This window comes from Macrobrachium nipponense, chromosome 47 (genome assembly GCF_015104395.2).
Source record: "Macrobrachium nipponense isolate FS-2020 chromosome 47, ASM1510439v2, whole genome shotgun sequence".
NCBI lineage: Eukaryota > Metazoa > Arthropoda > Malacostraca > Decapoda > Palaemonidae > Macrobrachium > Macrobrachium nipponense.
This window is the reverse complement of record NC_087222.1, coordinates 21,578,410-21,591,414: the sequence shown is the minus strand read 5'-3', so window position 1 is coordinate 21,591,414 and position 13,005 is coordinate 21,578,410. Positions and strand designations below refer to the sequence as shown.

Genomic DNA, 13,005 nt, shown 5'->3' with positions numbered 1-13,005 from the left:
TTTTATTTTATTTTATCTTTTATTTGAGACCTCTTTTTTGTTTTGTTAAATTTTATTTACAATCTTGTGCTATTTCTCTGGTACGATTTCGCGCAGCGACACGAGCTGAGCCCCAGAAAAGGGATTTTGACGTAAGGAAAAATCTATTTCTGGGCGATTGGCTTCGTGGCGCCAGCGAAATCCCACCCTACCCATCCCATCGCTCAAGATTGTCTGCTAACTTCAGGATGGCCACCAGAGGCGCAGCAGTCGGCAGCATGGGATGGAGTAGTAGTAGTTGCTGCCCACTCTGTGGGTCGGCTCTCCTCTTGTGGGGATTTTGTAGTGGAGATTTCTATTGGCATTCGGCTCGTGGTAGTGGTCTCACTCGCCATAAGTGTTCATACCGACACCCTCTTGGAGGGTGAGCGAGTCAGTTGTACTGACCCTTTTCTTTATTTATTTATTCTCTGGTATGTGTTTAGTACATTTACCCTAGAAATAATATGATTAAAGGATATTTCGCTGGCGACATGAGCCAATCGCCCAGAAATAGATTTTTCCTTACGTCAAAATCCCTTTTTTGATCATCCATATGCCCTCTCCTGAGAGCGTGTATCCACAGAACTTGACGGTAAGTGCAGCAACCACAAACTTGTCTTTGTTGAGGGTAATCCCAAACTTGTGGCACCTGGTGAGCATCTTGTGGATACGGTAAAGGTATGACTGGTAATCCTTGTCATGGAGAAGGTGTCATCGACGACCTTCACGCAGTTCTTGATTCCTTGAAGGGCCATATCACCTCGCAGACAGAATGCATCTGCAGTAGCTGCAAAGCCCGTTGGTCCTCTGCAGTGCTTGAACCGACCATGTGGCGTAATAAAGGTGGTCAAATGCTGATCCACTTCGGCAAATTCCATTTGCCAGTACCCACCGAAGGCATCAGATGTCGTGAAAAACCGAGCCTTCGGGTCCATGCTACGAACAGTGGTGAAGGGTGGGCTGGGCGGGACACTTGGCTATTCAGCTTGGAGAGGTCAACGGCGATGCGTACTCCTGTGATGTTCTTGGCGACAACGACGAGAGGGTGACACCATTCTGAAGGGTCATCTCTGGCCGGCTTGATTATTCCCTGGGATACCATAGTCAAGCTCCTCCTTGACCTGATCCCTGAAGGTGAGCGGAATCTGTCTTGGGGTGTGAATGGCGAAGGGCACAGCACCATCCTTGAGATGAATCTGCATGGGAGACCAACCATGGGCTTGAGAGGCACTGACTTCAAGTCTTCTTTGGAAACCAACATGTCTGAAAATTCCAAGAGGAAATATTTCTTGGCAGCTGAAGGCGACGTGGTGGCTGAAATAGGTAGCTCCTTGCATCTATTAACATGTCTCACTTCAGCAATGGCTTAGGAAAATCTGGAGATATTATGGCCAACTCTTGACAATGTGCATAAAACAGAAGTGGAGTCTGGACATTCTCATGGACATGAATCCTCACAGAACAAGACTGCTTGCCTAAGGTGAGAGTAGCCTGGAACATACCAAGAGCAGGCGCCATTTTGGATCCATCCACGGTAAACGTTGTAGTCGGCAGAGGAGGTTGGAGGCTGCTACTGGGGATGTCTAAACTTTGTAGGTGTCACTGGCCAATAACGGTGACATCAGCACCTGTGTCTGGTAACATCTGTAGGCGAGAATTCATGTTGCCATATGACAGAAAAACACAGATTGGGGGCTATGGAAGAAGGGTATCCTAAACAACAGCAGTTGTTCTGACTTGCATCTTGGGTCTTGCTGGGGTGGGCAGCACTGTTGCTTGGAGATCCATCCTGGTGTTCCAATACGCGTTGAGTGTCAAGGGCTAGGCACTTCCGCAACTGAATCATTTGCTTCTCCCTAGGAAGCTTGAGAAGGTCAAGCGTAATGGCATAATCGTCCCAGCTGCGTCTCCAATCCCTAAACATTTGGAATGTTGCGTGGAAGGGTTGGGCAGATGAGAGCACCTGGATAAAGGCAGTAAATCTTGCATTTTCCTCATCTCTGTGCATGTTTTCCTCTCTTCTGTGTATAATTCCTCTTGTGCTCTTCTGTCTTCTTCATATCTTCTTTGTTCTCTTCTTTCTTCATCTTCACGTCCTCTTTCCTCTTCTTCATACCGGCGAGATTCTTCTAAAAACTTGATAAGTGGAAGGAAATCTGTCGCAGTCGGTTGGGTGGAGGGGACAGGCTGGTTGTGAGGGTGAAGGAGTGGTGGATAGGGGGAGGTGGGAGGTGTTGTCCTGGTGATCACCTCTCCCACAGTGTTACCACTGCGGTCATACGCTCCCACACTACTGGCATTTAGAAGTCCTTGGTCAGTGGTGGCTTTTGGCTGGCCTACAAATTCTTGTAGCTCATCCATTACGTGAAATATGAATGACACGTATTAATTCCTCCTTTTAAAACAACAGTTTGAATAAGAGTTATTAGATCAGCGAGTGAGTGTGTGCATACGTACGTGTGTGTCTGCTCTCCATAATGACAAACGGACAGTCAGTTACCCGGAAGCAATGAAGAGGACTGGATGTATGGGTATCCGCTTTCAATGAGGGCAGCAGAAAGGGTTTTGCATGTCACGAAAGTTATGTGAAATGCACAAAATAAGGCACTAAAACGACAAGACACTTTGCACAACACTTCACTCATTAACCACTGATCACTATACACTTGCAGCACAATAAATCCATGATAATATGCTGGGCGAAGGCGGCAAACAGAAGAAAGCTTCGATGATTAATGAAGGCGGAAGATGTACAGAAGTACCTCGAGATACGAAATTAATCCGTTCCGAGGTGCCCTTCGTATCATGAGTTTTTCGTATCTTGGACCACATTTTACATGTAAAATGGCTAATCCGTTCCAATCCCTCCAGAATCACCCCAGTAAATTTCATAATAAAGCTAAATTGACCTATAAAATGATATTGTTATGATACAATAAAGTTTTATACATACTTACCTGGCAGATATATACGTAGCTATTTGACTCCGTCGTCCGACAGAAATTCGAATTTCGCGCACATGCTACCGGTAGGTCAGGTGATCTACTTACCTGCCGCTGGGTGGCAGGACTAGGAACCATTCCCATGTTCTATCATATTTTTTCTATACCGCCTGTCTCCTGAGGGGAGGTAGGGTGGGTATAAATTCGTATTATAATCTGCCAGGTAAGTATGTATAAAACTTTATTGTATCATAACAATATCATTTTTATACATTCAACTTACCTGTCAGATATATACTTAGCTGATTCACACCATTGGAGGTGGGACAGAGACAGCTAAATATAGATTCAAACAGGAATCACAACAATCGTTGTAGGTAATAAATAAATAAAACCTTGGTTCCTAACTGTTCAGACTGAAGACTTCATGAATACAATCCAGGAGTCTAGTCAGTCTCAAGAGCCTCAGCGAGATATTGATCTATGGCTAAGAGTTCTTGTGGTTCTGCCAAAGGGGTCTTATCCGCTTACTTGGCAGATCCTGGAAGGACTATGTCAATGGGTGCTTATCCACTTACTTGACAAGACCTATACAAGGAGCGCAACACCGATCCCGATCACCTTAACCTATCCATGTTAGTTCTAAGATTGCAAGAAGTTATCCCCTAACTCCTTGCAAACAACCACAAACTCAAATCACAAACATTCGTACAATTAAAAGTACAAAAATAAAAAATAAAAAATAAAAAATTTTTGTACAATCTAGCCAGTAAGACATCTCTTGATTCCCTACTGACCCAAGCAAGGACGCCCGTGCGCCACCAAGCATTCTAGTCAGTAGAAAAACAACAACCCGTCTCACAAGGTAGATCTATGTACCATCAAAAATCAAAATATCAAATACAAAATTTTCTAAGGATCGTTATGTGTTCCCAGCCCCAGCACTGTATCAGCTGATACAAAAGGACCCAGAGAGAAACACTTTTCATATGTCACTTTAACGTCCTTAAGGTAGTGCGATGCGAAAACTGACTCACACCTCCAGTAAGTCGCATCCACAATGTCTTTTAAAGACATTTTCTTCTGAAAAGCTAATGAAGTGGCCACAGCTCTTACCTCATGAGCCTTCACTCGGAGAGTCCTGAAAGAGTCTTCAGTGCAGTTACTATGAGCATCAGTAATAATGCTCCTAACAAAAATGTGACATGGGTCTACTAGGATCCCGAACTGCACACCACAGGCTTTGTTTACATCCCCTGAGTTCGTTCTTCTTCTTTAGATAAAACTTCAGGGCTCTAACCGGACATAATGATCTTTCCAATTCCTCTCCTGCAAGATTTGAAAGTCCTTTAACTTCAAAACTCTTTGGCCAGGGTTTTGAAGGGTTCTCGTTCTTGGCCAGAAACAGAGTCTGGAAAGAACAAATTGCTGCATCACTCCTAAATCCTACTCGAGAATCTAGAGCGTGTATTTCACTAATTCTTTTCGCAGTCGCTAAAGACAACAAGAAAATACATTTTCTCGTTAGATCTCTAAACGACGCGTTGTGAGGAGGCTCAAATCTATTTGATGACAGAAATTTAAGAACCACATCCAAGTTCCAGTTCGGAGTACAAGGAGAAATGGTTTTTGAGGTTTCAAAAGATCTAATAAGGTCGTGGAGATCTTTATCTTCTGCTATCTTCAAACCTCTGTTTCGAAAAACAGCAGAGACCATACTCCGATAACCTTTAATGGTTGAAACTGATAATTTAGATTCCTCTCTAAGGAAAATCAAGAAATCAGCAATGTTGGTCACAGAGGTATCGGAGGAGGACAGTTTATTCTTCGTACACCATCTTCTGAAAACATCCCATTTTGATTGGTAGACCCGAATAGTTGAGGATCTTCGGGCCCTAGCAATTGCTTTTGAAGCTTTGCTTGAAAAGCCTCTCACTCTGACAAGTCTTTCGATAGTCGAAAGGCAGTCAGAGCGAGAGCGGGGAGGTTTTTGATGGTAACTCCTCGAAATGGGGTTTGTTTTGAGAAGATCTCTCCTGTGTGGAAGAGATCTTGGGAAGTCCACCGTCCATTCCTGTACCTCTGTGAACCAATCTTGAGATGGCCAAAAGGGGGCGACGAGTGTAAGTCTCATCCCTTTTGACGCCACAAACTTTTTTAAAACCACTCCTAACATTTTGAAGGGGGGAAAGGCGTAGGCATCTAGGCCTGCCCAGTCCAGCAGCATGGCATCCACCGCTATAGCTCTCGGGTCTTCCACTAAGGAGCAAAAGTTCTCTATCCTTCTGGATAGGAAGGTGGCAAATAGGTCTATCTGAGGACTGCCCCAGGGACCCACCCCCGAGCTTGCACACCTGAATGTGCAGGGTCCATTCTGTGGGGAGAACTTGGTTTAACCTGCTTAGCCTGTCTGCTCTGACATTTTTCTCTCCTTTCACGAATCTTGTGAGGAGAGTCACATTCTTGTCTTTTGCCCAATATAACAGCTCTTTTGTTATCTGGAACAGAGAAAAAGAGTGAGTCCCCCCTTGTTTCCTGATATAGGCCAATGCTGTGGTGTTGTCCGCGTTGACCTGTACCACTTGACCTAATACTTCTGTCTCGAAGGCTTTTAGGGCTAGAAGAACAGCATAAAGTTCTTTGGAGTTTATATGCCAGTCTTGTTGATCCTTCCTCCATTGGCCTGATACTTCTTTTGTCCCTAGAGTCGCTCCCCATCCCTTCTCTGAAGCGTCTGAGAACAAGATTAGGTTTGGGTTCCGAACCCCTAGAGACAAGCCCTCGTTCTTTTCCAAGGGTATTAGCCACCACTTTAGATGATCTTTCATTTCCAGAGGAATTCCGAAAGTGTCCGAAAGTTGCCCATTCTTCCAACTCCAAATTCTTCTTAAGAAGAACTGAAGAGGGCGTAGGTGGAGTCTTCCTAGAGAAATGAACTATTCTAGTGAGGAAAGGGTTCCCAGAAGGCTTAACCATTCCCTCACTGAACTCCGTTCTTTCTCTAGGAAGCTCGAGACTTTCTGTAAGCCCCGAGCAATTCTTTCCTGGGAAGGAAAAGCCCGAAAACCCCGAGAATCCATCCGAATCCCCAAATAGACTAAGTTCTGGCTGGGGATCATCTGAGATTTCTCGAGGTTCATGAGTAATCCTAACGTCCTTGTCAGGTTCAAAGTAGTCTGTAGGTCCTCCAAACATAGTTTCTCCGACTTGGCCCTGATTAGCCAATCGTCGAGATACATCGAGATGTTGATCCCTTCTAAATGAAGCCATTTGGTCCTCATCAGACACGTAAATACCTGAGGAGCGGTTGATAGGCCGAAGCACAAGGCCCTGAACTGGAAGATTTGTCCTTGTACTACAAATCTGAGGTATTTTCTTGATGATGGGTGAATCGGAACGTGAAAGTAAGCATCCTGAAGGTCCAGGGAGACCATCCAATCTCCCTGACGTAGGGCTGACAGAACTGAAGCTGAAGTCTCCATGGAGAACTTCTTTTTCTCCACGTACCGGTTCAGGATGTTTAAATCCAGAACAGGTCTCCATCCCCCCGAAGCCTTTGGAACTAAGAAAAGGCGGTTGTAAAACCCCGGGGAGAATGGATCCTGCACTAACTCTATTGCATTCTTGTCCCTCATCGACACCACCGTCTGCAGGAGAGTCTCTCTCAGTCCAGGGTCCTTGTAACTCGTCGACAAATCCTTCGGAGATGTTGCTAAAGGAGGTCTGTCTATGAAGGGAATGATGTAACCCTTCTGTGGGACAGACAGAGTCCAGGGATCTGCTTCTCTTAAGAGCCAGGCCTCCACAAAGTTTTGAAGTCTGGCACCTACCTGTGCTTGGAGGACATGGCTGCTACTTGCTCTTTTTAAAAGAGCGGAAGGAAGACCTCCCTCGCTTGTCGAAGGGCTTTCTCTTCGTAGTTGGTCGAGTCGAGGGCGCTCCATGAAAGGGCACCACTGGAGTACGAGACACCTTCTTCTGAACAGGAATTGCAGGTCTAATCTTCTTCGTGGATTTTACTAGAAGATCCTGCGTTGCCTTTTCCGAAAGGGATCTCGAAATATCCTTTACTAAAGGCGAAGGAAACAGATGCTCTGAAAGAGGTGCGAAAAGTAGGGCGGACCTCTGAGAAGGAGAAACTCCTTTCATCAGAAAGGAACTGTAAAGAGATCTTTTCTTTACTACTCCCGATCCGAACAGGGCAGCTAACTCACCAGAACCATCTTGCACAGCCTTATCCATACACGATAGGACACTGTGCAAGGTTTCCGGATCAAGAAAATCTGGCTCACTCGTCTTTTTAGCCAGCACCCCAAGGGACCAATCCAAGAAGTTAAACACTTCTAATACGTGGAATATTCCCTTAAGGTGCTGATCTAATTCAGACATACTCCAAGAAGCCTTTGCAGAATTAAGAGATTGTCTTCTTACTGACTCTACTAAGCTAGAGAAATCTGAATCTGCAGACGAGGGGAGCATCAAGCCCATAGCTTCTTCCGTTTTATACCATATACCTCTCCTCCCTGTCAGCTTGGAGGGGTAGGAGAGCCAATAATAAACAGTTCTAAGAAGGTTTCCATTTCCTTGCGACAAAAGCCAGGAATCCTAAAGACTGGATAAGGGCTTTTCTTTTTCATTTTGGAAATAGGCAGGCTTCATCTTTAAGAAAGCCAAGGATTTCGGGGTTTTCGTGCTCGAAAACAGCGATCTCGGTGAAGGAGGAGCAGCAGGACTAAGAGAATCCCCAAATTCCTTGAGAAGTAACGAGGCTAATACTTTGTAATTAGAAAGTCCCTTGTTGGTAGAAACTTCTTCTTCAGAAACCTCTTCAAGGCCAAGGTTAGACGGGGATCGCTCTCTCCTGATCGATTCTCTATCAAGAGAAGTAGGTTCTCTAGGAGAAATGTTTCTAGTAGGGGAAGGACTAAGAACGTCAACGCCCTTACAACTAGTAGACGCTTCGCGCCTGACTGTATCACTCCTAGTCGGCGCCTTGCGCTTGGAAGGCTGCTCGCGCCTGGCTGGCGCCTCATTCCTTGGAGGCGTCACGCGTCTGGCTGACGTCTCGCACCTGTCAGGATCCTCGCGCCTGGAAGGCGCCTCGCGCAAAACTGGCGTCACGCGCCTCGCTAGCGTCTCGTGCTTAGCAGTATCCTCGCGCCTGCCTGACGCCTCGCTCCTGGGAGGCGTCACGCGTCTGGCTGGCGTCTCGCGCCTGACAGAATCCTCGTGCCTGCTTGGCGCCTCGCGCCAAACTGGCGTCACACGTCTGGCTGACGTCTCGCGCTTGGAAGGCTCGACGCGCCTGACTGGCGACTCGCGCCTTTTAAACTCTTCGCTCCTGGCTAGCGCTTCGCGTCTGGCTGGAGCTTCACGCTTGGCTGGCGCTTCGCGCTTAGAAAGCTCGACGCTCTTGTCTGGCGTCTCGCGCCTAGAAGGCTCTTCGCGTTTGGTTGGCGCCTCGCGCCTGGCTGACGCTTCACGCCTGGCTGGCGTCTCACATCTTACTGGAGATTCGCGCCTGGCTGGCGCCTTGCGCCTGACAGGAGAACGGATCTTGCTCAGTCTATGCAAGGCTGACGAATCTGATTCCAAGTCCAAAGAAGACAAATCTTGATGGCGAGTCTGACCCCTCGACAGCCTAGACTTCTTTATAGGAAGGAAAGTGTCTTTCCTTCTAGGAGGGTCTCTTGACAGAACTCCCACAAGAGAAGTGATGGAATCCTGCATGGTACGAAGGATTCTATTCGTTTCTACATTCTTGTCCACCATAGGACTAGCAGATCGGTCTTTTACCGATTCCCACAAGTCTGTGGGGGAAGGAAGCACATTCTTTGCCTTCTTAATTACCGTAGGATCCTCCTCTTGAAAACGTTCAGGACTCGATGTAATCCTGGGTTCATCCCAACTTCTTTTCAGGGGGCGAGAAAGATCCGCCGATCTCCAACCTCTTTTAGGAGAAGAATTCTCCGAAGAGGAGAAACACTCTCGAAGAACGCTTTTTCTGTAGCGTTCTCTGGCATTCTGTGGCGAACCAGAAAAAGCCGAAGGGACGTCTGACTGTTGGGGATCCTCCACAACCTCCTTACGGCTTTTGACATCCTTCTCCTCTGGGCTTGGGAGCTTGAAAGAGGTCTAGGCCTGGGAGCATTGTGGAGACACTTATATCACTATCCACAGCACTTAAGTCACACTGCTTACCTTCAATGGCCGCCATTTTGGTTTCCATTTTCCGAAGGGCGGCTTTTAGATTAGCAATCTCTGATGCCGAATCTGTTTGTTCTAATAAAGGAGCAGATACTACATTAGATGGGGCAGTAAAAGGAGAAGAGGGTATAACATTACTGATAACCCCGCTAGATACAGAACTAGGCAAAGGTTTGGAAGAAGACCTCCTCACCCTGTCTCTTTCCAACTTCTTCAAATATGAAGTTAGAGATTTCCATTCTTCCGCACTCAAATCCTTGCATTCATTACAAGTATTATCAAAAGAACATTCATACATCCTGCATTTCTTGCAAATAGTATGAGGATCAAGCGATGCCTTCGGCATCCTAACTTTACACCCCACATTCACACACATTCTCACCACACTTCCAGAATCAGACATCATGTTGAACAATCCAAATCAAATCCAATAAACGGTCCACAATCGCGTATGCCAGTACAATCAATGCAAATACGTCACCGAGAAGTCCAAACAAAGATCAATTGCGATGCAAAATACGAATCCAGCCGGAGATACCCACAACGATGTTGCCAGTATGGCCGACAGAAAAAATATGATAGAACATGGGAATGGTTCCTAGTCCTGCCACCCAGCGGCAGGTAAGTAGATCACCTGACCTACCGGTAGCATGTGCGCGAAATTCGAATTTCTGTCGGACGACGGAGTCAAATAGCTAAGTATATATCAGACAGGTAAGTTGAATGTATAAAACAATGAAATACTACAACAATTTGGACCATTCAATACCTAAATTAATAACAAAATGCAAAATAACCTGTAAATAAAGTGTATTAGTGTACATGGTATACAAGAAATACTGTACATAAAATGTGGAAGCTTACCTTTCGAGTGAGGCGATCTCCGAAAGTGGCGACAGAGTAGGAGGACAAACGACAGATACGTACGCTTAACTTTATGAAACACATAAAAAAATGTCAGAAAAACAAACTAAACTTTACAAAACACATTAACAAAACTGTAACACTTAACTTTACATAAAACTTTAAATAAAATTTATTTTGTCTTTTTTTGATTTTTACATTTCTTTTTACTTTCTTATACTTTACGTAATTTCAATTTCTTCACCACCGAATGGATGCCAGTCCGTTTACGGAATTTTTCGAACCACCCATGAGAAGCCTTGAACTCTGGGGTTGCTGTTGATGTCCCCTCTCCGCCGTCGTCTTCAGCTTGGGCAATCAAATCGCCGAAAATAGCACTGGCCTTCTAGCAGATTGCCGTCTCGGTTATCGTATCGCCATCGATTTCTTTGTCCTCGATCCATACAAGAAGCAGCCTTTCCATTTCATTATGCACATGGCTCCTCTTGTTGGACAAAATACTACATACATACTGTCCTAATGCGGGGAAGATATGAAAAGAGAAATAATTATGGAGCGAGAGAGAAAGCAACTAGTCCTCTCGAACTGCTGGCCTAACCTTCGCAAATCGAAACGATCTGTACAGGTTGGCCTGGCAGGCTCTGAGCGTCCTGGCCTAGCTTGCCAAATCGAATTTATTTAACTGAAAAGGCTAGAAGACCAGGGTGGCTCAAGGACTGTAATGTATAGGCTACGAAGGGCCAAGGCTCTTCTGTATGCAGACAAGGGTGTCTTATAGTAGAACTAATATATATAAATATAGCCTATAATACACCTTGGCTAGATTATAGGTTGGGATGCCAACCCCAAGATGTAAAATAAGGCTAACTGAACTAGGCTACGTCCTGGGAGCTTGTGGTTTGGTCGGTAGGCTATCCCCCGCGATCGGACAAATTCTTTAGACGTCAGTCAATAATAAAAGCTTCTACAAAACGTATGGGGAACAGCTAAATGCTTGAAAATCGACTCCAATTAGTATAGGGGACCAATTGGGAATCGATAGGAGCGTAAATATACGCGGGTAGCGATCCACGAAATGGCGGCGTGGGGACAGCAACGCTCAGGCTACCACTCCCACATATATAACCAATTTAAACACGTTTATATCGCCCATCGGTACCTTGAAACAAGATCAAGCATTAATTGCAGTACTCAACTTAGATGCAGCAAGAACTTGACATTCCATAATGCAAAGCTAGATAAATTCCAAACGGAAAACACACACAAGAGAAAACACGTGTGACGTGAACAGTGCTAACGAAAGGAATGGTAAACAAAGCGCTAGTTGTAGCAGTAGTGGGTGGTGAGGGCCTAGAACGGCTCCTCTGTAGACGAGGGATATTGAGAAAGGAAGAGACTAAATGGCAGGGGACCTCTGGTAGTGGTTTCACTCGCCCCAGATACCATACCAACACCTTAAATAAAGGTGAGCGAGTCAGAATATTCTGGCATTACCATATAGCTTTTTTCTCTGGTATATTTAGCAATATTTATACCCTAGAAATGAGTGCTAAAGGAGCCATTTCACGGAGCAACACAGGGTAGGCCCAGAAATACCACCATGCAGACTCTCTTGTTACAGTCCCTTCAACTGACTCATCCGAAGATGACCTGCGAGAAGGCTGAAATGTCACATTAGCTTCAGCATTTATAATTTTTGAAAATTCCCAATATGAATATTGGCCAGTTACTCAGAAACATTGCTGAGCCTGAGAAGCAAATTGTAAGAAAAATAGAAAAAATATATAAAATCAACTTAATTCTGCAATTCTTTTTAACAGCATTTGCCTAAAAGAGGATCTTCTACCAAAATATTGTTTTTGTTATTATTATTACCACCATATTTTGTTTCATTAATTCTGTAACTCTAAAAGTAAACATAACAACCTCTATTTTCTTTAGCACCTGTTATTGAACTTGTCAAGGATCGTGAGGAGGTTTTCAAAAGGAGATACGAAACCTTATTGTATTACAAACATTTATGTATTTAATTAAGAGTACAGTAATTAGGGCATCAGAGAAAGTTACATGACTCAAAGCAGTAAAACTCTCTTTTCTTTACTTTAATTATTGGTAAGTATGTATTGATGACTTGCAGGTTAGAATACACTGTACCAATATTTTATGCATTTTATAGACTTCCAAAACTTATAATCATATGCCAAATTGACCTTGAAATGAGAGAATCTTAGGCTAACTAGGCATAAGGCTAGCTTAACCAATCATAGTGTTTTGATTCCACAACTAGCCTAGGCCAACATAAACCTAGCCTAGCCTGGACAATATTTGCCAGAATCAAGACTCAAACATTACAAACGGTGTGGGCTGGAATCATGATTTCTGACGGAAAAAAAGCAGTACTATGCTGCCTCCAAGACATTGTATATTGTTTGTTTCTGAGGAAAACATTAATGTAAGACAATATACATATGTACTAATGTAAGCCCAATACACTTCCTGTATACTATTTATAATGATCAGTTTCTTTCTCTTGCAGATAATTCATGAAGCATCAAATGCAGACTTGTTCAGAGGTCATCAGATATCGAAATTAAAGTACATAGTTGTTAAAAAGTGGATTTCTTGGTCTTGTTGGGAACTTGTTAGGACCGCTGTCCATTTTATTTTTCTGTAAGTATTTAAAAGATTATTTGGACGTTTATGAGTACTGTCATTCATGTTTGGTTCAAAGTTTAACTCTTGAGGTTAGGAACTTTCTAACTGTTTAGGCTTAGCTGTCAGCATCAGAATTGAAAAAAAAATAAAATCATCTATTCCCACGAGGAAACAAACCTTCATCTGTTATATGAGAGTACAGGCAGTCCCCAAGCTATGACAGAGAACTGTTCCTACTGTGTGTTGTAGGTGGAAATCCGGTGTAAGTTGGAATAAGTAATCAGTGGCGTAACGTCATGTTGTTCCTACACAAATA

General features: G+C 44.3%; 1 protein-coding gene across 3 annotated transcripts in view; it reads left to right on the top strand.

The window, feature by feature from the left end:
- LOC135204759 (gastrula zinc finger protein XlCGF17.1-like) overlaps positions 1–13,005 on the top strand; it is a 67,050-nt gene that overhangs the window by 23,108 nt on the left and 30,937 nt on the right. For all 3 annotated transcript variants that reach the window (XM_064234919.1, XM_064234917.1, XM_064234916.1), the window contains exon 2: positions 12,571–12,704. The gene's annotated coding sequence lies outside the window, so the exon portion shown is untranslated. The remainder of the gene's footprint in view (positions 1–12,570; positions 12,705–13,005) is intronic.